At 45.7% G+C, this 24,139-nt stretch overlaps 1 pseudogene; it reads right to left on the bottom strand.

Moving 5' to 3' along the window:
• The window catches only part of LOC106563392 (piggyBac transposable element-derived protein 4-like), a 30,528-nt pseudogene extending 9,807 nt beyond the window's left edge, over positions 1–20,721 (bottom strand).
• Positions 20,722–24,139: the final 3,418 nt, after the last annotated feature.

The raw sequence follows: 24,139 nt of genomic DNA, 5'->3' as shown, positions 1-24,139 counted from the left end.
TGCGCAAGGCAGATACAAATTACAGAACAATTCGAAAATGTTAATCATCCCTTCCTCTTTTAATTGCCCCTGAGGACCATCAGTGAAATATGACTATGTGTAATATTATGCACTTCAGTCACTTTTTAGTTGTAATGAAAACTACAGTTTAATTAACAATTGACCAAAAGAAAATGTGTTTTATTGATTTGTTTACCAGGGCAAACGTCGCTCTCTGCATATGTAGCTACGCCTCTGAAAAGCTATCCTCTGAGAGAAGGGATAGAAAGCCTAACAGTCATTATGTTTCTAAGTGTGTTGTTGTGAATAGCTTTTTGAGAGAGCAAGGTAAACAGGAAACAGTCATGGGTTCAAATGCATTCTACAAGGCTGGATAATGGGTGTATTCCACTTAAAGGTATTATTATTTTAGATTGTAGCAATTATTGTATACCATATATTATTTTGTATACATTGCCAGATGCACTAGGTGTCACCTTTGTACATTATAACTTGAAATATGCACTTAATGGATATTTGTGTGACTGTATTGCCCTCAAGGCATAGGCAGTACTGTATATGCTCCGGAGGACAGAAAGTGTCCCTGTGAAAAGCGTTCTGAGCGGTAAATCAGGACAACAATATATTGCAACCAACTGTAGCCTATAATTTCAGTTGGGCTGAAACAGCTTGCAAAGTGGCAAAGGCCAGCAACAGAAATGCTACCTTCTTTTATTGCTTTTCCACTCTGTACCAAGCACATCACAGGATAAATGGTTGATTCCAATGCTCTGCATTGCAGTGCATACACTATTTCCCCCTACATATTAGTGAAGCGGGTGGGTGGGCAAGGTTTATCAGAGATCTCCACCATGCAAACAGGCGTGGGTGGGAGAGCACGGCTGGAGTATGAGATCTCTGCCACCACAGGAGCTCATAAACACACAATAGCCACAATACACACACACATATACACAAACATACTGGCTGCGCAAATACACATGCATGTGCTGTCCACATGCACACAGATGTACAACACGGAGACTCGGTCAAACATGCACATGCATACACGTAATCACAGCAATAGAGTTATAAATGGACAGTACTGTGTACTGTTCATACACAATCTCACTGAGTAGAAAACATATTTATTTCTCTCTCTCTCTCTAAACCAACACACACACACACACACACACACACACACACACACACACACACACACACACACACACACACACACACACACACACACTGCCTAGCTCGCGTCTGTGGGCTCCAGCCGTGGGTAAGTGGGCAGGAGCTCTCTCTCACCCTGCCACGTCTCCTCATTAGAGCCAAAATTAGCTCACCCTTCCGTGCCCTCAAACATGCCCTTTACCTCTCTCTTCTCCCCCTCTACTTCGCTCCTTCTCCCAGCACCCCTCTTTGATCATTGCCACAGAGGGGCTTTGATTGGGTACACACGGTAGCAGTGGTTAGGGCAATGGACTGGGGGAGTTCAGGGGGTTGCCCGGGCGAGCCCCAGAGTGAGGTGCCCTGGCTGAACTCCCTTCTCCAGTCCAGCTCCCTCAATGATTTATAACCCTGGCCCGTATTTTATGACATTAACAGATTGTGAGTGTTTCATGGACCATGCAGGACGTGGAGATGAAGTGAAAGCCCAGGGGAGAACAGAACAGAGTGAAAGAGTTTCCTATCAATGCTAAGCCAGAATATAGCTTTTTTCTGCGGGATGAATGCTGGGCAGCAGCTAGCTATGCACCCAGTGACTGCAAAAGAGATAGAAAGAGCCTTTCCCTTTCTGCTTAGGCTTAGGTTCATAGAAATAAGGTTGAAAGCATGAGTGTATGTCTGTGTGCGTGCGTGCATGTGCGTGTGTGTGTGCGTGCGCGCGCGTGTGTGTGTGTGTGTGTGTGTACGTGTACGTGTGTGTGTGTGTGCTTGCGTGTGTTTGTGTTTGTGAGTATGGGTGTGTGCACATCTGTGTTTAGCCATTCATCATGGTTTTATTTCACAGCTTCTGTGAATAATGTGAATTGCATCTGTTTGCTGTCACCGTATCACGACTCCACTCTTTCTGTAGGGATTGTATTGTTTGTAAATCAGAACTGATCAATTTACTGTGACCACTGCTATGCACACTTGCTCTCAATATGCACATGCACTAATAAAACCAAATGACCCAGCAGTACCACCCAGTACCACCCATGAACTATTTTCATTGTTAGCACTTGTGATCCACAATTAAAAAATTGAGGAGCACAATGAAACATTTACGAAACACCAGAAAAGAGGATTCTTTAAATTGATTGATATATAGCCTATTGCGTATATTGGTCGAATATGAATGAGTTATTTAAGAAAATGTTGTACCCTAAAAAACGAATAGGTAACCCTGTAAATACATTTGTTTGTTATGAAAAGCAAAAAGGTTGATACACGGTAGCAGTGGTTAGGGCAATGGACTGGGGGAGTTCAGGGGGTTGCCCGGGCGAGCCCCAGAGTGAGGTGATACCGATCATTGAAATTACAAAGTAAGTTGTGGAATATTAGGTTTCTACATAGTTGTAATGCATCTGTGTGTAGCTGGTGTGGATGAGTCAGGGGCAGGACAGCAGATATGAGTAATGTTGCAATTTTACTCAAACAAATAATCAACATACACGTCAATAAATACAAGGCCACAATTACGGACCGCAGCACAATAAACAGTCACTCACAAACAAACATGGCGGAACAGAGGGTTAAATAATGAACAAGTAATTGGAGATTTAAACCAGGTGTGTAAGACAAGGACAAAACAAATGGAAAATTAAAAGTGGATCGGCGATGGCTAGAAGGCCGGTGACTTCGACCGCCGAACGCCGCCCGAACAAGGAGAGGGACCGACTTCGGTGGAAGTCATGACAGTACCCCCCCCTTGACACACGGCTCCAGCAGCGTGCCGACACCGACCTCGGGGACGACCCGGAGGATGAGGCGCAGGGCGATCCGGATGGAGACTGTGGAACTCCTGCAGCAAAGAAGGTTCCAAGACGTCCTCCACCGGCACCCAGCATCTCTCCTCCGGACCGTACCCCTACCTCTCCACGTGGTACTGAAGGCCCCTTGCCCGAAGCCTCGAGTCCAGGATGGCTCAAAGATGTCCAGAGGGGGCGGAGGAACCTCCCGCACCTCAGACTACTGAAGTGGACCAGCCACCACCGGGCTGAGGAGAGACACATGGAACGAGGGATTAATACGGTAATCTGGGGGAAGCTGTAACCTGTAGCATACTTCGTTCAGTCTCCTCAGGACCTTGCATGGCCCCACAAACTGCCGGCCCAGCTTCCGGCAGGGCAGGCGGAGGTGCAAGTTTCAGGTCGAGAGCCAGACCCGGTCCCCCAGTGTTCGCACTGGCCTCACTGCGGTGGAGGTCAGCGCTCGCCTTCTGCTGCCTCACGGCCAGTTGCAGGTGCACATGAGCGGCGTCCCAGGTCTCATTCGAGCGCTTAAACCATTTGTCCACTGCAGAAGCCTCGATCTTGCTCTGATGCCAAGGTGCCAGAACCGGCTGATACCCCAGTACGCACTGGAAGGGGGAGAGGTTAGTGGAGGAGTGGTGGAGTGAGTTTTGGGCCATCTCTGCCCAGCGGATGAATGCCGCCCACTCCCCCAGCCGGTCCTAGCAATATGACCGCAGAAACCTACCCACATCCTGGTTTACTCTCCCCACCTGCCCGTTACTCTCGGGGTGAAAACCTGAGGTGAGGCTGACCGAGACCCCCAGACGTTCCATGAACGCCCTCCATACCCTGGCCGTGAACTGGGGACCCCGATCAGAGACTATGTCCTCAGGCACCCCGTAGTGCCGGAAGACGTGAGTGAACAGGGCCTCTGCAGTCTGTAGGGCCATAGGGAGACTGGGCAAAGGGAAGAGACGGCAGGACTTAGAAAACTGATCCACAACGACCAGGATCGTGGTGTTGCCCTGTGAGGGAGGAAGATCCGTCAGGAACTCCACCGACAGGTGCGACCACGGCCGTTGTGGAACAGGTAGGGGTTGTAACTTCCCTCTGGGCAGGAGCCTGGGAGCCTTGCACTGGGCGCACACCGAGCAGGAGGAAACATAAACCCTCACATCCTTGGCCAAGGTGGACCACTAGTACTTCCCACTAAGACAGTGCACTGTCCTACCGATGCCAGGATGACCAGAGGAGGGTGACGTGTGGGCCCAATAGATCAACCGGTTGCGGACAGCACACGGAACGTACGGACGCCCAGCTGGACACTGGAGAGGAGTGGGCGCTGTACGTAACGCCCGCTCGATGTCCGCATCTAGCTCCCACACCACCGGTGCCACCAGGCAAGAGGCCGAGAGTATGGGAGTGTGATCCATGGACCGCTCCTCTGTGTCATACATCCGGGACAGCGCATCTGCCTTAGCGTTATCATACTTTTGCTCCGCCGGGCTGAGCTTCTTCGAAAAGAAGGCACGGGGCGGAGCTTCGGTGGCGTACCCGAGTGCGGAGAGAGCACGGCTCCTATCCCAGCCTCGGACGTGTCCACCTCCACTATGAACGCCAAAGAGGGATCCGGATGGGCCAGCACGGGAGCCGAGGTAAACAGAGCCCTCAGGTGACCAAAAACCCTGTCCGCCTCAGCCGACCACAGCAGTCGCACAGGTCCCCCCTTCAGCAGTGAGGTAATGGGAGCCGCTACCTGACCAAAGCCCCGGATAAACCACCGGTAGTAGTTGGCAAACCCTAGGAACCGCTGCACTTCCTTTACCGTGGTGGGAGTCGACCAATTACGCACGGCTGAAATGCGGTCACTCTCAGTCTCCACCCCTGATGTGGAAATGCGATACCCTAGGAAGGAGACGGACTGTTGGAAGAACAGACATTTCTCAGCCTTGACGTACAGGTCATGCTTCAACAGGCGACCAAGCACCTTGCGCACCAGGGACACATGCGCCGCATAACAATTATTTTAAGAATTATAGATACAGAACTCCTCTATGCACTCGATATGTCCGATTTTAAAATAGCTTTTTGGTGAAAGCACATTTTGCAATATTCTAAGTACATAGCCCAGCCATCACGGGCTAGCTATTTAGACACCCGGCAAGTTTAGCCTTCACCAAAATCAGATTTACTATTACAAAAGTTTGATTACCTTTTGTTGTCTTCGTCAGAATGCACTCCCAGGACTGCTACTTCAATAACAAATGTTGGTTTGGTCCCAAATAATCCAACGTTATATCCGAATAGCGGCGTTTTGTTCGTGCGTTCCAGAAACTATCCGAAATGGTAAATCAGGGTCGCGCGCATGGCGCAATTCGTGACAAAAAAAATCTAAATATTTCATTACCGTACTTCGAAGCATGTCAACCGCTGTTTAAAATCCATTTTTATGCAATTTTTCTCGTAAAAAAAGCGATAATATTCCGACCGGGAATGTCCATTTAGCTAAACAGAGGAAAGAAAACAAAGCTTTCGGTCGACGCGGGCACGAGCCTGAGTCTCACAGTACTGTAACCAGCCACTACCCAAACGCGCTACTTTTTTTCAGCCAGAGCCTGCAAAGCCACGATTCAGCATTTTGCCACCTTCTGAGAGCCTATGGCAGCCGTAGGAAGTGTCACGTTACAGCTAAGATCCTCACTCTTCAATAACCTTGTCAGACAGGCCACTTCCTGCATGAAATCTTCTCAGGTTTTTGCCTGCCATATGAGTTCTGTTATACTCACAGACACCATTCAAACAGTTTTAGAAACTTTAGGGTGTTTTCTATCCAAAGCCAATAATTATATGCATATTCTAGTTACTGGGCAGGAGTAGTAACCAGATTAAATCGGGTACGTTTTTTATCCAGCCGTGTCAATACTGCCCCCTAGCCCTAACAGGTTAAATAATGAACAAGTAATTGGGGATTTAAACCAGGTGTGTAAGACAAGGACAAAACAAATGGAAAATGAAAAAGTGGATCGGTGATGGCTAGAAGGCGTTGACGTCGACCGCCGAACGCCGCCCGAACAAGGAGACTTCTGCGGAAGTCGTGACAATAGTCAGTGCCCTATAAAAATGTTTTTCCTGTTTGTCTAACTCCGATTGTGTTTTGTCCCTATAGGTTGCGTCACCGACAACGACAACAATGAGACAGCCAATAGGGAGGAGGTCAGACACCTGGCAAAGTGGTGCGAGCACAACAACCCCAACATCACTGGGATCAAGCTTCCTGACATACAGGACCTATACACTAGGTGTGTCAGAGGAAGGCCCAAAAAATTGTAAAAGACTCACCCAAGTCATAGACTGTTCTCTCTGTTACTGCGCTGCAAGCGGTACCGGAGCGCCAAGTCTAAGACCAAAAGGCTCCTTAACAGCTTCTACCCCCAAGCCATAAGACTGCTGAAAAACTAATCAAATGGCCACCTGGACTAAATGGCCACCACACACTCGCTGTTTGTGATCTATGCATAGTCACTTTACAAATTACCTCGACTAACCTGTACCCTCGCACATTGATCGGTATCGGTACCCCCTGTATATAGACTCGTTATTGTTATGTACATTTCTTGTGTTACTTCTTGATTGATTAGATTTATTTTCTTTAGTTTATTTAGTAAATATTTTATTAACTTTATTTCTTGAACTGCATTGTTGGTTAAAGGCTTGTAAGAAAGCATTTGACGGTAAGGTCTACACCTGTTGTATTCAGTACATGTAACAAATACAATTTGATTTGATTTGAAATACAGTTTTCTGTTTTTCTAGGCAAAAAAAATCTCTCAAAATCACACTTTTTAAAATAAAAACAAATTTGGATGTTCGAATTTTGGATGTTCCAAGTCCACAACAATGCTTAACCACATTAACAGACAACTTTTGAGGTCTGGAAAAAATCAAATACTTTTTTAGTTAACCTTAGTTAACCTTTCATTCAAATGTGCAACATTCCATATACGACTTATGGTAATTTAGTCTCTCTAGTCAGCACAATCCTATGCGAGAATGAGGGCAGCCAGAGCCCGGTGAGGTGTATGGCTTGGAAAAAGTACCTGTTAGGGCTAGGGGGCAGTATTTGCACGGCTGGATAAAAAAATGTACCCGATTTAATCTGGTTACTAATCCTACCCAGTAACTAGAATATGCATATACTTATTATATATGGATAGAAAACACCCTAAACTTTCTAAAACTGTTTGAATGGTGTCTGTGAGTATAACAGAACTCATTTGGCAGGCAAAACCCTGAGACATTTTCTGACAGGAAGTGGATACCTGATGTGTTGTATTACCTTTAAACCTATGCCATTGAAAAACACAGGGGCTGAGGAATATTTTGGCACTTCCTATTGCTTCCACTAGATGTCACCAGCCTTTACAAAGTGTTTTGAGTCTTCTGGAGGGAGATCTGACCGAACAAGAGCCATGGAACGATGATGGCCCATTAGACACCTGGCGCGAGTTCATGTTGGGTACCCTCGTTCCAATACGTTATAAAAGAGTATGCATTCGTCCACCTTGAATATTATTCATGTTCTGGTTAAAAAAGGCCCTAATGATTTATGCTATACAACGTTTGACATGTTTGAACGAACGTAAATATATTTTTTCCCTCGTTCATGAAGTGAAGTCCGGCTGGCTTAGATCATGTGCTAACAAGACGGAGATTTTTGGACATAAATGATGAGCTTTTTTGAACAAAACTACATTCGTTATGGACCTGTGATACCTGGAAGTGACATCTGATGAAGAGAATCAAAGGTAATGGATTATTTACATAGTATTTTCGATTTTAGATCTCCCCAACATGACGGCTAGTCTGTATCGCAACGCGTATTTTTCTGGGCGCAGTGCTCAGATTATTGCAAAGTGTGATTTCCCAGTAAGGTTATTTTTAAATCTGGCAAGTTGATTGCATTCAAGAGATGTAAATCTATAATTCTTTAAATGACAATATAATATTTTACCAATGTTTTCTAATTTTAATTATTTAATTTGTGGTGCTGACTTGACTGCCGGTTATTGGAGGGAAACGATTTCCTCAACATCAATGCCATAGTAAAACGCTGTTTTTGGATATAAATATGAACTTGATAGAACTAAAAATGCATGCATTGTCTAACATAATGTCCTAGGAGTGTCATCTGATGGAGATTGTAAAAGGTTAGTGGATCATTTTAGCTGGTTTTATGGTTTTGTTGACCCTGTCTTTGAATTGACAAAACATTACACACAACTCTTGTAAATGTACTGTCCTAACATACTCTAAATTTATGCTTTCGCCGTAAAACCTTTTTGAAATCGTAAAACGTGGTTAGGTTAAGGAGATGTTTATCTTTCAAAGGGTGTAAAATAGTTGTATGTTTGAAAAATTTGAATTTTGACATTTATTTGGATTCAAATTTGCCGCTCTTGAAATGCACCTGCTGTTGATGGAGTGCACCACGGGTGGCACGCTAGCGTCCCACCTAGCCCATAGAGGTTAATGGCACAGGCAGGGAGCCCAGCCAACAGCGAGTTGCAGTAATCCAGAAGGGAGATGACAAGTGCCTGGATTAGGACCTGCGCCGCTTCCTGTGTGAGGCAGGGTCATACTCTGCGAATGTTGTAGAGCATGAACCTACAGGATCGGGTCACCGCCTTGATGTTAGTGGAGAACGACACGGTGTTGTCCAAGGTCACGCCAAGGTTCTTAGCACTCTGGGAGGAGGACACAATGGAGTTGTCAACCGTGATGGCAAGATCATGGAACGGGCAGTCCTTCCCCGGGAGGAAGAGCAGCTCCGTCTTGCCGAGGTTCAGCTTGAGGTGGTGATCCGTCATCCACACTGATATGTCTGCCAGACATGCAGAGATGCGATTCGCCACCTGGTTATCAGAAGGGGGAAAGGAGAAGATTAATTGTGTGTCGTCTGCATAGCAATGATAGGAGAGACCATGTGAGGATATGACAGAGCCAAGTGACTTGGTGTATAGCGAGAATAGGAGAGGGCCTAGAACAGAGCCCTGGGGGACACCAGTGGTGAGAGCACGTGGTGCGGAGACAGATTCTAGCCACGCCACCTGGTAGGAGCGACCTGTCAGGTAGGACGCAATCCAAGCGTGAGCCGCGCCGGAGATGCCCAACTCGGAGAGGGTGGAGAGGAGGATCTGATGGTTCACAGTATCAAAGGCATCAGATAGGTCTCGAAGGATGAGAGGAGAGAGAGTTAGCTTTAGCAGTGCGGAGAGCCTCCGTGACACAGAGAAGAGCAGTCTCAGTTGAATGACCAGTCTTGAAACCTGACTGATTTGGATCAAGAAGGTCATTCTGAGAGAGATAGCAAGAGAGCTGGCCAAGGACTGCACGTTCAAGAGTTTTGGAGAGAAAAGAAAGAAGGGATACTGGTCTGTAGTTTTTGACATCGGAGGGATCGAGTGTAGGTTTTTTCAGAAGGGGTGCAACTCTCACTCTCTTGAAGACGGAAGGGACGTAGCCAGCGGTCAAGGATGAGTTGATGAGCGAGGTGAGGTAAGGGAGAAGGTCTCCGGAAATGGTCTGGAGAAGAGAGGAGGGGATAGGGTCAAGCGGGCAGGTTGTTGGGCGGCCGGCCGTCACAATACGCGAGATTTCATCTGGAGAGAGAGGGGAGAAAGAGGTCAAAGCACAGGGTAGGGCAGTGTGAGCAGGACCAGCGGTGTCGTTTGACATAGCAAACGAGGATCGGATGTCGTCGACCTTCTTTTCAAAATGGTTGACGAAGACATCCGCAGAGAGGGAGGAGGGGGGGGATTCAGGAGGGAGGTGAAGGTGGCAAAGAGCTTCCTAAAGTTAGAGGCAGATGCTTGGAATTTAGAGTGGTAGAAATTGGCTTTAGCAGCAGAGACAGAAGAGGAAAATGTAGAGAGGAGGGAGTGAAAGGATGCCAGGTCCGCAGGGAGGCGACTTTTCCTCCATTTCCGCTCGGCTGCCCGGAGCCCTGTTCTGTGAGCTCGCAATGAGTCGTCGAGCCACAGAGCAGGAGGGGAGGACCGAGCCGGCCTGGAGGATAGGGGACATAGAGAGTCAAAGGATGCAGAAAGGGAGGAGAGGAGGGTTGAGGAGGCAGAATCAGGAGATAGGTTGGAGAAGGTTTGAGCAGAGGGAAGAGATGATAGGATGGAAGAGGAGAGAGTAGCGGGAGAGAGAGAGCGAAGGTTGGGACGGCGCAATACCATCCGAGTAGGGGCAGAGTGAGAAGTGTTGGATGAGAGCGAGAGGGAAAAGGATACAACGTAGTGGTCGGAGACTTGGAGGGGAGTTGCAATGAGATTAGTGGAAGAACAGCATCTAGTAAAGATGAGGTCAAGCGTATTGCCTGCCTTGTGAGTAGGGGGGGAAGGTGATAGGGTGAGGTCAAAAGAGGAGAGGAGTGGAAAGAAGGAGGCAGAGTAATGAGTCAAAGGTAGACGTGGGGAGGTTAAAGTCACCCAGAACTGTGAGAGGTGAGCCATCCTCAGGAAAGGAACTTATCAAGGCGTCAAGCTCATTGATGAACCCTCCAAGGGAACCTGGAGGGCGATAAATGATAAGGATGTTAAGCTTGAAAGGGCTGGTAACTGTGACAGCATGGAATTCAAAGGAGGCGATAGACAGATGGGTCAGGGGAGAAAGAGAGAATGTCCACTTGGAAGAGATGAGGATCCCAGAAGCTCTCGGGGTGTGCGAGAACACGTGGGCAGACGTGGAGAGAACAGTAGGAGGAGCAGTGTTATCTGTGGTAATCCATGTTTCCGTCAGCGCCAAGAAGTCGAGGGACTGGAGGGTAGCATAGCCAGAGATGAACTCTGCCTTGTTGGCTGCAGACCGGCAGTTCCAGAGGCTGCCGGAGACCTGGAACTCCACGTGGGTCGTGTGCGCTGGGACCACCAGGTTAGAGTGGCAGCGGCCACGCGGTGTGAAGCGTTTGTATGGCCTGTGCAGAGGGGCGAGAACAGGGATAGACAGACACATAGTTGACAGGCTACAGAAGAGGCTACGCTAATGCAAAAGAGATTGGAATGACAAGTGGACTACACATCTCGAATGTTCAGAAAGTTAAGCTTACGTTGCAAAAATCTTATTGACTAAAATGATTAAAATGATACAGTACTGCTGGCTGGTGAAGTAGGCTAGCTAGCAGTGGCTGCGTTGTTGACTTTGTTTGAAAGTGTAGCTGGCTAGGTAACCTCGATAGTTTCAGTACTACACCTTATCATGATACAAAGGCAACTATGTAGCTAGCTAACATAACACTAATCAAGACATTCCTTTGTAATGTATTTAGTTTCTACAATGCTGCTCGTCGGTAATAGTTGGCTAGGTTTGGAAATGGCGTCGCAGGGGACGAAAACAGCTGGCCAGCTAACCTCGATAATTACTCTAAACTACACAATTATCAAACTATGACAAACTATGACAAAGACAACTTATTGACTAAAACGAAACAGTACTGCTGGCTGGTAAAGTAGGCTAGCTAGCAGTGGCTGCGTTGTTGACTTTGTTTGAAAGTGCACCTAGCCCATAGAGGTTAATCAAGGGATGGAATATGTCGCTGTATTCCTGATTATCTAGAAATGAAGAATGGTGAATCGAGAAGATTGGAATACTGCTAGTTTTTAATTAACCTCTATGGGCTAGGTGGGACGCAAGCGTCCCACCCGTGGTGCACTCCATCAACAGCAGGTGCATTTCAAGAGCGGCAAATTTGAATCCAAATAAATGTCAAAATTCAAATTTTTCAAACATACAACTATTTTACACCCTTTGAAAGATAAACATCTCCTTAATCTAACCACGTTTTACGATTTCAAAAAGGTTTTACGGCGAAAGCATAAATTTAGAGTATGTTAGGACAGTACATTTACAAGAGTTGTGTGTAATGTTTTGTCAATTCAAAGACAGGGTCACTAAAACCATAAAACCAGCTAAAATGATGCACTAACCTTTTACAATCTCTATCAGATGACACTCCTAGGACATTATGTTAGACAATGCATGCATTTTTAGTTCTATCAAGTTCATATTTATATCCAAAAACAGTGTTTTACTATGGCATTGATGTTGAGGAAATCGTTTCCCTCCAATAACCGGCAGTCAAGTCAGCACCACAAATTAAATAATTAAAATTAGAAAACATTGGTAAAATATTATATTGTCATTTAAAGAATTATAGATTTACATCTCTTGAACGCAATCAACTTGCCAGATTTAAAAATAACCTTACTGGGAAATCACACTTTGCAATAATCTGAGCACTGCGCCCAGAAAAATACGCGTTGCGATACAGACTAGCCGTCATGTTGGGGAGATCTAAAATCGAAAATACTATGTAAATAATCCATTACCTTTGATTCTCTTCATCAGATGTCACTTCCAGGTATCACAGGTCCATAACGAATGTAGTTTTGTTCAAAAAAGCTCATAATTTATGTCCAAAAATCTCCGTCTTGTTAGCACATGATCTAAGCCAGCCGGACTTCTCGTCATGAACGAGGGGAAAAAATATATTTACTTTCGTTCAAACATGTCAAACGTTGTATAGCATAAATCATTAGGGCCTTTTTTAACCAGAACATGAATAATATTCAAGGTGGACGAATGCATTCTCTTTTATAACGTATTGGAACGAGGGTACCCAACATGAACTCGCGCGCCAGGTGTCTAATGGGCCATCATCGTTCCATGGCTCTTGTTCGGTCAGATCTCCCTCCAGAAGACTCAAAACACTTTGTAAAGGCTGGTGACATCTAGTGGAAGCAATAGGAAGTGCCAAAATATTCCTCAGCCCCTGTGTTTTTCAATGGCATAGGTTTAAAGGTAATACAACACATCAGGTATCCACTTCCTGTCAGAAAATGTCTCAGGGTTTTGCCTGCCAAATGAGTTCTGTTATACTCACAGACACCATTCAAACAGTTTTAGAAACTTTAGAGTGTTTTCTATCCATATATAATAAGTATATGCATATTCTAGTTACTGGGTAGGATTAGTAACCAGATTAAATCGGGTACATTTTTTTATCCAGCCGTGCAAATACTGCCCCCTAGCCCTAACAGGTTAAACTGCCATTTTTGTCAGCATGTTAGGCAAGCCAAAAATATTTAATAAAAATGTTTGTTAAAATATTGAATTTGGCCTTTACTACTTTAGCCCAGAGTATAACGGCCGTCGTCAAAATGAGACCAAGGTGCAGCGGAGGATGTGTTCATCTTGAAAGACTTTAATGGACTAAATGAACACTTACAAAATAAACCAAAAATGACCAGCAACAGTTCTGTCAGGTTGTAAAACTAAACAGAAAACATTCACCCACAAACCCCAAAGGAAAAACAGGCTGCCTATGTATGACATACATAGGCATACACGGCCGAAACAAAGAAATACACCAACATAGAAAACGGAACATAGAAAACGGAACATGTCACACCCTGGCCTAACCAAAAATAGAGAACAAAAAACCCTCTCTATGGTCAGGGCATTACAGTACCCCCCCAAAGGTGCGGACTCCGGCCGCAAAACCTGACTCTAAAGGGGAGGGTCCGGATGGGCCTTCCTTATGGCGGTGGCTCTGGTGCGGGAGGTGGGCCCCGCTCCACCTTCGGCTCGGCCCACTTAGGTGGTGTCCCTGGCTGCGCCAGAGGACTGGCGGGCGACCCTGGCTGCGCCCGGCTGGCGGGCAACTCTGGCTGCGCCCGGCTGGCGGGTGGCTCTGGCGGCTCCGGACTGGCGGGCGGCTCTGGCGGCTCGGACTGGCGGGCGACTCTGGCGGCTCCGGACTGGCGGGCGAATCTGGCGGCTCCGGACTGGCGGGCGGCTCTGGCTGCTCCAGACTGGGGAGACCCACTGGAGGCCTGGTCCGAGGAGGAGGCACAGGATAGACCAGGATGGGGAGACCCACTGGAGGCCTGGTCCGAGGAGGAGGCACAGGATAGACCAGGATGGGGAGACCCACTGGAAGCCTGGTCCGAGGAGGAGGCACAGGATAGACCAGGATGGGGAGACCCACTGGAGGCCTGGTCCGAGGAGGAGGCACAGGATAGACTGGGCTGTGGGGGAGCACTGGAGTCCTGGTGCGTAGGCTTGACACCCCTACTCCAGGCTGAATGGCCACTCTAGCCCGGCACGGGCAGAGCGCAGGCATAGGATGAACTGAGCCCTCCCAGCGCCCTGGAGACACAGTGCGCAGAGCCGCCGCAGGATAGCCTGGACCGAAACGGCGCACTGGAGACCAGACGCGCTGAGCTGGGACAATCCGTCCTGGCTCGATGCCCACTCTCGCATGGCACTTGCGGGGGGCTGGCATGTAGCGCTCCGGGCTATCAACGCGTACTGGGGACACCGTGTGCTTTACCGCATAACACGGTGCCTGACCAGTACTACGCTGCCTCCTGTAAGCACGGGAAGTTGGCCCAGAATTCCATCCTGGCTCTGCCACACTTCCCGTGTGCCCCCAATTTTTTTTGGGGGGGCTGCCTCTCGTGCCTGTTGAGCTCCCTTGTCTCATACCACCGCCTCTCAGCTTTCGTTGCCTCCAGCTCCTCTTTCGGGCAACGATATTCCCCAGCTTGACTCCATGGTCCCTTTCCATCCAGTAATTCCTCCCACGTCCAGGAATCCTGAACCCTCTGCTCCTTCCTCTCACGCTGCTTGGTCCGTTTATGGTGGGTGAATCTGTAACGGCCGTCGCAAAATGAGACCAAGGTGCAGCGGAGGATGTGTTCATCTTGAAAGACTTTAATGGACTAAATGAACACTTACAAAATAAACCAAAAACGACCAGCAACAGTTCTGTCAGGTTGTAAAACTAAACAGAAAACATTCACCCACAAACCCCAAAGGAAAAACAGGCTGCCTATGTATGACTCTCAATCAGCAACAACGATCTACAGCTGTTCCTGATTGAGAGCCATACACGGCCGAAACAAAGAAATACACCAACATAGATAACGGAATATAGAACGCCCACCCATGTCACACCCTGGCCTAACCAAAAATAGAGAACAAAAAACCCTCTCTATGGCCAGGGCGTTACACAGAGGAACGCATTGAATAACACATGCATAAATGGCAAAAAAAAAGACAGTAAAAAAACAAGGCGTTGAAATGTTTGTCCTATATCTAGAAATATATACAGTACCAGTCAAAAGGTTTCTTTATTTTTTTTACATTTTCTACATTGTAGAATAATAGTGAAGACGTCAAAACTATGAAATAACACATATGGAATAATGTGGTAACCAAACAAATGTTAAACAAGTCCAAATATATTTTATATGAGATTCTTCAAAGTAGCCACCCTTTGCCTTGATGACAGCTTTGCACACTCTTGGCATTCTCTCAACCAGCTTCACCTGGAATTATTTTCCAACAGACTTGATGGAGTTCCCACATATGCTGAGCACTTGTTGGCTGCTTTTCCTTCACTCTGCAGTCCAACTCATCCCGACTGTCTCAATTGGGTTGAGGTCAGGTGATCAACAAGCGTCTGCATAGCCAGGCACTAAAATAGAACTTGGTTATATTTGTGAAGCTTGATGCGCTGCAAGTCCCGCGTCTCCCATCTCCTCATTGGTTTTTAGGAGCGTATGCCCACGTTGAAAGATGAACTGAGGTCCACACTCCAGGCTAGTTGGTGGTGGTAATGCACCTTGAAGCTGGTTGCTAACCGCCATATAAAGTCCAAAGAAGAAGAAGATGCCTGAAGGAGAAGAGATTACTCATTGTCAGAGTAGAGGAACTTGTGCATTTCAGGAAAAATAATAACACAATGTTTATATCCCTGGACAAGTTAGCTAGCAACAGCAAGCTAGCTAGCTAAATTTCCATAGATGTTTAATGCTTTTCAACCTGTCCCCAAATTAATATATTTGGTTCAGAGTTCGTTTTGATATTTCAACCCGTGTGTCCTGATCGCGTCTGGTGTGGGTGGACAAAATCAACATGCGTGCGATGGCGCACGCGGACGCACGTGCGTGAGTGGTGGGGTCAGCATGTGAGAGTGTCTTATCAGGGCCAAAGAGGGCAAACTCATAAACTCTCATGATGACACCCATCCCAGGCTTTCCCTAGGTGATAAGAGTAAGAGTATAAGAGTATAAAAGTCCCAGGGCTCAAATCACTTCCCCCTGCCTGTTGTTTGAATTTAGCCCATTCTTTCACAGAGAAGATCAGCACAATGATAAACAAGGTGTTATATTGCATGGCTGTGGTTAGCTAGCATTATCACTAAGCTTTTTCCCTCCACTATGACAGCACAATTAGTACTGTGTCCAAACCAACAGTTCATTTTCACTTAACTTTCTTTGTGTGTGTGTGTGTGTACTTCCTTAATGCGTATCTGCTCGTCTTTTGTGATAAGAAAGTAAAGACCACTGTGGCATTGAGTCTGGAGCGTCAGTCTCTGTTGAGCTGTCCTTCAGTTTTACTGAGGTATTTTTTTCAATATACTGTCACGTGCTGTATCCATGAAAAGGAACCAGATAGATGACTGAGATTGGCAGCATTATTAAATGCAATCCACTCCATACTGCATTCTGCTCGTGTCACTCACATTTCTCAGTGTGACCATAAAAAAGAGATGAGAAGTGAAAGGAAGTAACATCTTGGGGAAAGTGAGCGGTATCATTACTGAAGTTATTAACATCTGGTCACGTAATGTCCCTAATGACGATAGTTTATGTGGCTTGTCTGTGTGTCCACAATACATTGAAATTGAACAATATATTTTTGTCCAGTAAAATTCAATTAGTTCAATGACCTTGAACATACTGATATCTATCTGCAATATGCTTATATTATGACAGAATGAACCGATCGCAAATACAATTGCAGTGAAGACTGTCTGCTCTCAAAGCAGAAACTAATTGAATAGAGCCAAAGATAATTACACCAAAGATTAGGCTAGTTTTATCAATTTTCCTTTGTCCTTGCTAGGTTGAAGTGCAATCTTGGGTGTGCAACACTGTGTTTTCCACTTCAGCAAGATAATTTCTTGTTTAATGGTAATTACATCAATTAACATGTCTTAAAGAGACATCGGCCTACTGTGTGCCAGGTTGAATTAAAAGCCTCAGCCTCGGCCAAGTCAAATCCTAATCAATTACCCAATCAATAAAAATGTTTGATTCATTTGCAATGCAGCATGCAGCGCCAGCTGCTTGGCTCTGCTTCCTGTTTTCTTCCTGCTTTTCCTTTTTCCTTTGTTGTCCAGCGATTGATTACCTGATCAGTCTGCACCAGGAATCAGCCATTGCCAGTGCATTTTTGTCATAATGCTAGAAATGAGCTTTAAGTCAACATCATTTGTTTATTCCGAGGGTGAATCTGGGGAAAGTCAGGTAAAATGACTCTAAAATAATAATAGTGTCTCGAGCACAGGTGTCATGTGGGGCACGTGCCCCTTAAGATTTGTCCAGTTATTACATTTTTCAGATATTAAATTATTACTAAACTTAATTTTTAAGCCCATGTTTTATCATAATTACAGTGCCTTGTAAAAGTATTCACCCCCCTTGGTGTTTTTTCTTTTTTGTTGCAGTACAACCTATAATTTAAATGGATTTTATTTGGATTTCATGGAATGGACATACACAAAATAGTCCAAATTGGTGAAACGAAATTAAAAAAATTACTTGTTTCAAAATATTTAAAATGGAAAAGTGGTGTGTGCATATGTATTCACCCCTTTGCTATGAAGCCCCTAAATAAGATCTGGTGCAACCAATTACCTTCAGAAGTCACATAATTAGTTAAATAAAGTCCACCTGTGTGCAATCTAAGTGTCACATAATCTGTCACATGATCTCAGTATATATATACACCTGTTCTGAAAGGCCCCAGAGTCTGCAACACCACTAAGGAAGGGGCACCACCAAGCAAGCGATACTATGAAGACCAAGGAGCTCTCCAAAGAGGTCAGGGACAAAGTTGTGGAGAAGTACAGATCAGGGTTGAGTTATAAAAAATATCCAATACTTTGAACATCCAACGGAGCACCATTAAATCCATTATTAAAAACTGTAAAGAATATGGCACCACAACAAACCTGCCAAGAGATGGCCGCCCACCAAAACTCACAGACCAGGCAAAGAGGGCATTAATCAAAGAGGCAACAAAGAGACCAAAGATAACCCTGAAGGAGCTGCAAAGCTCCACAGCTGTCCATAGGCCCACTTTAAGCCATACAATCCACAGAGCTGGGCTTTATGGAAGAGTGGACAGAAAAAAACATTGCTTAAAGAAAAAAATAAGCAAACACTATTGGTGTTTGCCAAAAGGCATATGGGAGACTCCCAAACATATGGAAGAAGGTACTCTGGTTAGATGAGACTAATATTGAGCTTTTTGGCAATCAAAGAAAATGCTATGTCTGGCGCAAACCCAATACCTCTCATCACCCCGAGAATACCATCCCCACAGTGAAGCATGGTGGTGGAAGCATCATGCTGTGGGTATGTTTTTCATCGACATGGACTGGGAAACTGGTCAGAATTGAAGGAATGATGGATGGCGCTAAATACAGGGAAATTCTTGAGGGAAACCTGTTTCAGTCTTCAAGAGATTTGAGACTAGGACAGAGGTTCACCTTCCAGCAGGACAATGACCTTAAGCATACTGCTAAAGCAACACTCGAGTGGTTAAAGGGGAAACATTTAAATGTCTTGGAATGGCCTAGTCAAAGCCCAGACCTCAATCCAATTGAAAATCTGTGGTATGACTTAAAGATTGCTGTATACCAGCGGAACCCATCCAACTTGAAGGAGCTGGAGCAGTTTTGCCTTGAAGAATGGGCAAAAATCCCAGTGGCTAGATGTGCCAAGCTTATAGAGACATACCCCAAGAGACTTGCATCTGTAATTGCTGCAAAAGGTGGCTCTACAAAGTATTGACTTTGGGGGGGTGAATAGTTATGCGTGCTCAAGTTTTCCATTTTTTGTTATTTCTTTTTTGTTTCACAATAAAAAAATATTTTGCATCTTCAAAGTGGTAGGCATGTTGTGTAAATCAAATGATACAAACCCCCCCAAAATATATTTTAATTCCAGGTTGTAAGGCAACATCATATTAAAAATGCCAAGGGGGAGAATACTTTCGCACTTCATGGTTAGGATCACGTTTTAACCCTCCCGTTGTCCTCATATTCTGTATACACCCTGTGTGCTCCGGGTCAAACTGACCCGCCTTGACTAAACCCCCAATGAGTACATGTGTGACAGTATGCATGTGCCCAGCCTTTGCAGATAGATTTCTTACACCTGCAGCACACAGTATCTGTTTTAGAGTCCTTCTTTGGTGGGCAGATCTGACACCTCTTCCTCTTACTTGCCCCAGCTGGGGCAGTGGCTGGGGCAGTGGCTAGTGGCTCCTCAGGTTGATCATGAGATCTGGCCCTCTGAACAGCGTTCACAACTGCTGCAGATGCATCTGTGCGGGGGAGACGCTCCCTTCTTTCGATGAATGGAGTTACAAGTGCCTTTCCCAGCTGCTCTAGGAACACCCTCCTCTTGTTGCGCTTACGAGGCATCCAGCTAGGGTTGATCTCTCTCCATATCACAAAGGCATTGTAGGAGGAAACATCAATGATGTTGTGGAAGATGACCAGGGGCCAGCGGGCATTCATTCTTCTGCAGCTGTGTGTTCCAATCACCTTATCTAGGTTGTCCACACCTCCTTTGTTGCATTTGTAGTCTAGGATCGTGGCTGGCTTCCTGTCCTGGCAATGGTTAATTTCTGCCTCTGTGTGCAGTGTGCTCAGAAGTAACACATTCTTGTTTTTCTTTGGGAGGTAGGAAACTAGAGTGGTGGTGGGTGTGAAGGCAAACTTTGATGAGAACTCTCTTTCCTTTGACGCAAGCAGTGCAGGGGGGAGCTCAGGCTTGTTCTTTCGTACTGTGCCAACCATGGTGACGTTCCTCTTCAGGAGCTTCCATCAATAAATTGTCACATGTGACATTGTGACCCCTCAGTCCCTCTGTCACATCAAGCACAACCCGCATCCCCTGGTTCTTCTCTGGGCCTCCACTGGTCAGCTTCCCGGTGTTGACTTGCATCTTCCAAGCGTAGCTGGATTTGGCGTTGCAGGCCACCCGTGACTTGATCCCATATTTTGCTGGCTTGCTAGGTATATACTGCCGGAAAGGACAACAACCTTTGGCAAGAAGAGTATTATCATCATGGGTAATTATTAGTATCGGTGTCACACAGAAACAGCCACAGAAGTCAGTAGTGGAAAATCACTTTTATTATATATATATATACTACCTCTGAATGGAACCAGTTGCTCATCTACTGTCACGTCAGGCCCTGGGTTGTAGAGGACTGGCAGCCGCTCCACCGACTTGTCCCAGACCTCTCTTATGGCTGCCAGTTTGTCTGTCGCACGTCTTGCAGGTCTTGACTCATGGTCATCAAATCGTAGCAGTCTTGAGTAAGTGTGAAAGAGTTTGAGTGGCATGGCGGCACGGAAAATCACCCTTCCACTCTCTGCATCCCATAGACTAGCTGCAGCCTCACCTCGGGACCTGTATACACCTGCTAAGATTAGCAGCGCTATGTAGGCATGCAGGTCAGTCTCATCCATCCCTTTCCAGCTGTCTCCATATTTTCGAAAACCCTCCAGATTTGTCATGTCCAGGATGATATTTTCTATTGCCGGTGTGATGAACAGGTAGAATGTCGAGGCCATGTCATGGGCATGGGAAACGGCATACGTTGTGAGTCCTGGGGTCATCTCCAGGCCCTTATGCTCTGCCATCCTGCCCTGGTTGTGATATGCTACTGAGGACCATTTGATTTTGCAGTTTTTTGACAGGAAAGTCTCTTTCAGTTTGAGGGATTTCTTCTTCTTCTTCTTCTGAAGATGATGCATCGTGCTCTGGGTTGTATTCCTCCCCATCTTCATCTTCTGACACATCCTCCACTTCCTCTTCAGAATCAGAGTCGGCTTGCTGGACATTTGAAAAAATCTGTTCTAGAACCTGTTCAGCAGTGAAACGCACAGTCATGGCTTCAGCACCTTGGACAAGACCACATGTCCGGACATGTACAGACTTCTCTGGACATGTACGGACATGTACCCATGACAATATTAGTATCTGTTGTTTCCTACAGCTTACACGGATACATGAATAAAGGCAACATTTCACTTTTGTAATATTGGGGTCAGTCTAGGGCAAGTCATCAAATGTCAAGTTGCATAATATCATGGAGGTGATTGTTTTCACTGCTCCACATGTCTGGACATGTACCCATTCACTTTTGTACTACTGGGGTCAGTCTAGGACAAGTCATCAAATTTGAAGTTGCATAATATCATGGAGGTGATTGTTTTCACTGCTGTAGTGGGGACAGTGGGAGGGTCAACACTGTGTCGGGTCAAAATGACCCCAGGACAATTGGAGGGGCTCAGTTGGATAAAACGGCCTCGGCTGGATAAAACAACCTTGGTTGGATAAAACGGCCTCGACTGGATAAAACAACCTCGGTTGGATAAAACGGCCTCGACTGGATAAAACAACCTCGGTTGGATAAAACGGCCTTGCCTGGATAAACTGCCTCGGTTGGATAAAATGGCCTTGACTGGATAAAGCAACCTCGGTTGGATAAAACTGCCTTGGCTGGATAAAACGGCCTCCATGTCTGGACATGTACGGACATGTACCCATTCACTTTTGTACTACTGGGGTCAGTCTAGGACGAGTCATCAATTTTCAAGTTGCATAATATCATGGAGGTGATTGTTTTCACTGCTGTAGTGTCGGGTCAAAATGACCCGCTGTCCTCGGGTCATTTTGACCCAACCCGACACTGTGTTGTCCTCGGGTCATTTTGACCCCACACAGTGTTGACCCTCCCGCTGTCCTTGGGTCATTTTGACCTGACACTGTGACCCGGCACTGTGTTGATTAATTGCATGTCTTCCTGGCTCCTTGTTGCTGTGTTCGCCACTGTTGATATTCCTGAGTTAGATGACCTGATGAAACTATACTTTAGGATTGGCTTTAGTAACAAGGAAATCCTTGCTCTTTTAGCACATAACTATATTATTATAAGTATTAGGACCAGGAAGAGGTTGTGCCACAGATTATTTTCAGAAGGAGGAAACGTGGTTAGGCCTCCATAGGTAGAGATGTGCGGGTTGTGTGTGTATGCAGGTGTGTGTGTGCGGTAAAAAGTAGTGGCAAAACAAACAAATGGCCATCAATCTAATGATCTTATACACTTGTTCAAACAGCCATCACTATGCACTCAAACTTATCAATCTAATGATCTAATATCGCACACACACACACACCAAGTTTCCACCTGGCAATTTCAGAATATAGACATACACTCTTCTAACAGCTATGATGCGTTAGGAGTGCAAACAAAAAACTTTCTTGGCATTGTCTCTGAATGCAAAAAGAACTGGGGTTGGTTGAGTCTGTCCAGCAGTGGTGACCAAGGGCTATGCGTGTGTATGTGTCGCATGTCAAGCTCCTCTCCAAATTCGGTGCAACACCACTATTTTGAAGCCCATTATAAACCTATAGCAGCCCACTAAATTGAGTACGCTAACTTGTCGTACATTACAGTGGGCAAGTGAAAGTAAATTATAGGCCTATTCAACAGCTGCGGGAGGAATAAACAATGAAGCAGGGGTTTTACGCAAACGTGTATGTGGGATGAGAGGCAACTCAAGGACCTCCCTTGCAAGCACAAAGCAGCTACTCTGAGGCGCTGTACGAATATATTAATGGATGGATTCTCCCTTTCTTGAAATAATAATTGATTCTAAATATAGGCCTATTAGATTTGATAGGCTATATAGCCTAAGTCAACACCTTGCATAGTATAGTTTAGACAGGGGCGCAACTTTGGTTTTAGAAGTGGGGGGGACAAAAGTATTATTATTATTATTATTATTTTATCCAGTCGGATAAACACCCCAAACAGCCTACCAGACCGCTCGGAGGCGTCCACATGGTCCTAATGTTGCCTCGTTTTGTATCACATTCCAATGCTAAAACTGGGGGAGACAAAAATGCAACTTCAGAACGTGGGGGGGATTTTAGAGAGTAACACCTATGCCAGCAGCCTATATGTCGAAACGAAAGGTTAACTTACAAACGTGTGCGTTATGGCATGGTGTTTTATGTAGGCTACAATTCCAATAAAGTATCCTCATAGGCCTATGCTTATTATCTTGTGAATGTAAGTCACAGATTGCATGGAGAAGGATTGGCGTCCCTGTCGGGCTCAAGAGCTGCCCCCAAACCCCTGACATGGACCTTGCATAGCCACGGGGCAGGTGGCAGGGCTTTGGGTAAAGCCCCGTTGGAGACAGTATTTTTTAACAGCCAACAGGTCTAGCCACTAGTCTCTATCTATAAGGTGAACAAGTGGTAGCCTAAATTAACGGTATAGCTGAGACAAATACTCTATAAAGGAGATGATGCCCCTTTTTTGGGATAACCTATGCATACTTCATTCTTCCCATCCTTGAAGACATCACAGATAGATGGACAGTGAATGGAGATATTACTGTAGGCTACCAATCAAGTCATGTCAGTCAGATAAGTGATTATTTATTCATAGCCTATGGGGAGACCGGGGAGTAACACTTTTCACCTTTTCGACGGTTTATTAGAGATCGTTTATGGTAGTGTATTCAATACTTGATACAAACAACCTACATCTGTCCTTTACAAATTGGTGTGGTTATTACTGTATATATGTTAATCAAACTGCAAATGCATGGTGCGGTCTTAAATACAAGGAGTGAAGTGTTACAATTTACCACATGGTGTGTGTTAGTTGTAATAGTGCATTGGAGGGAGTTGTAACAGAATTAAAAAATGCATGAATCATGACATGCAACTAATTATTGTACACCTTTATTGAAATCATGAGAGCAACATTGCCATGTTCAACTTTTCGTTTGGCAGAAAAATAATAAATATAAGTAATAAAATGTTTATTATTGCAACTCGCTGTTGGCGGGGCTCCCTGCCTGTGCCATTAAACCCCTACAACTCATCCAGAACGCCGCAGCCCGTCTGGTGTTCAACCTTCCCAAGTTCTCTCACATCACCCCGCTCCTCCGCACACTCCAATGGCTTCCAGTTGAAGCTCGCATCTGCTACAAGACCATGGTGCTTGCCTACGGAGCTGTGAGGGGAACGACACCTCCG

Source organism: Salmo salar, chromosome ssa01 (genome assembly GCF_905237065.1).
Source record: "Salmo salar chromosome ssa01, Ssal_v3.1, whole genome shotgun sequence".
Classification (NCBI taxonomy): domain Eukaryota; kingdom Metazoa; phylum Chordata; class Actinopteri; order Salmoniformes; family Salmonidae; genus Salmo; species Salmo salar.
This window is presented reverse-complemented; position numbering and strand designations above follow the sequence as displayed.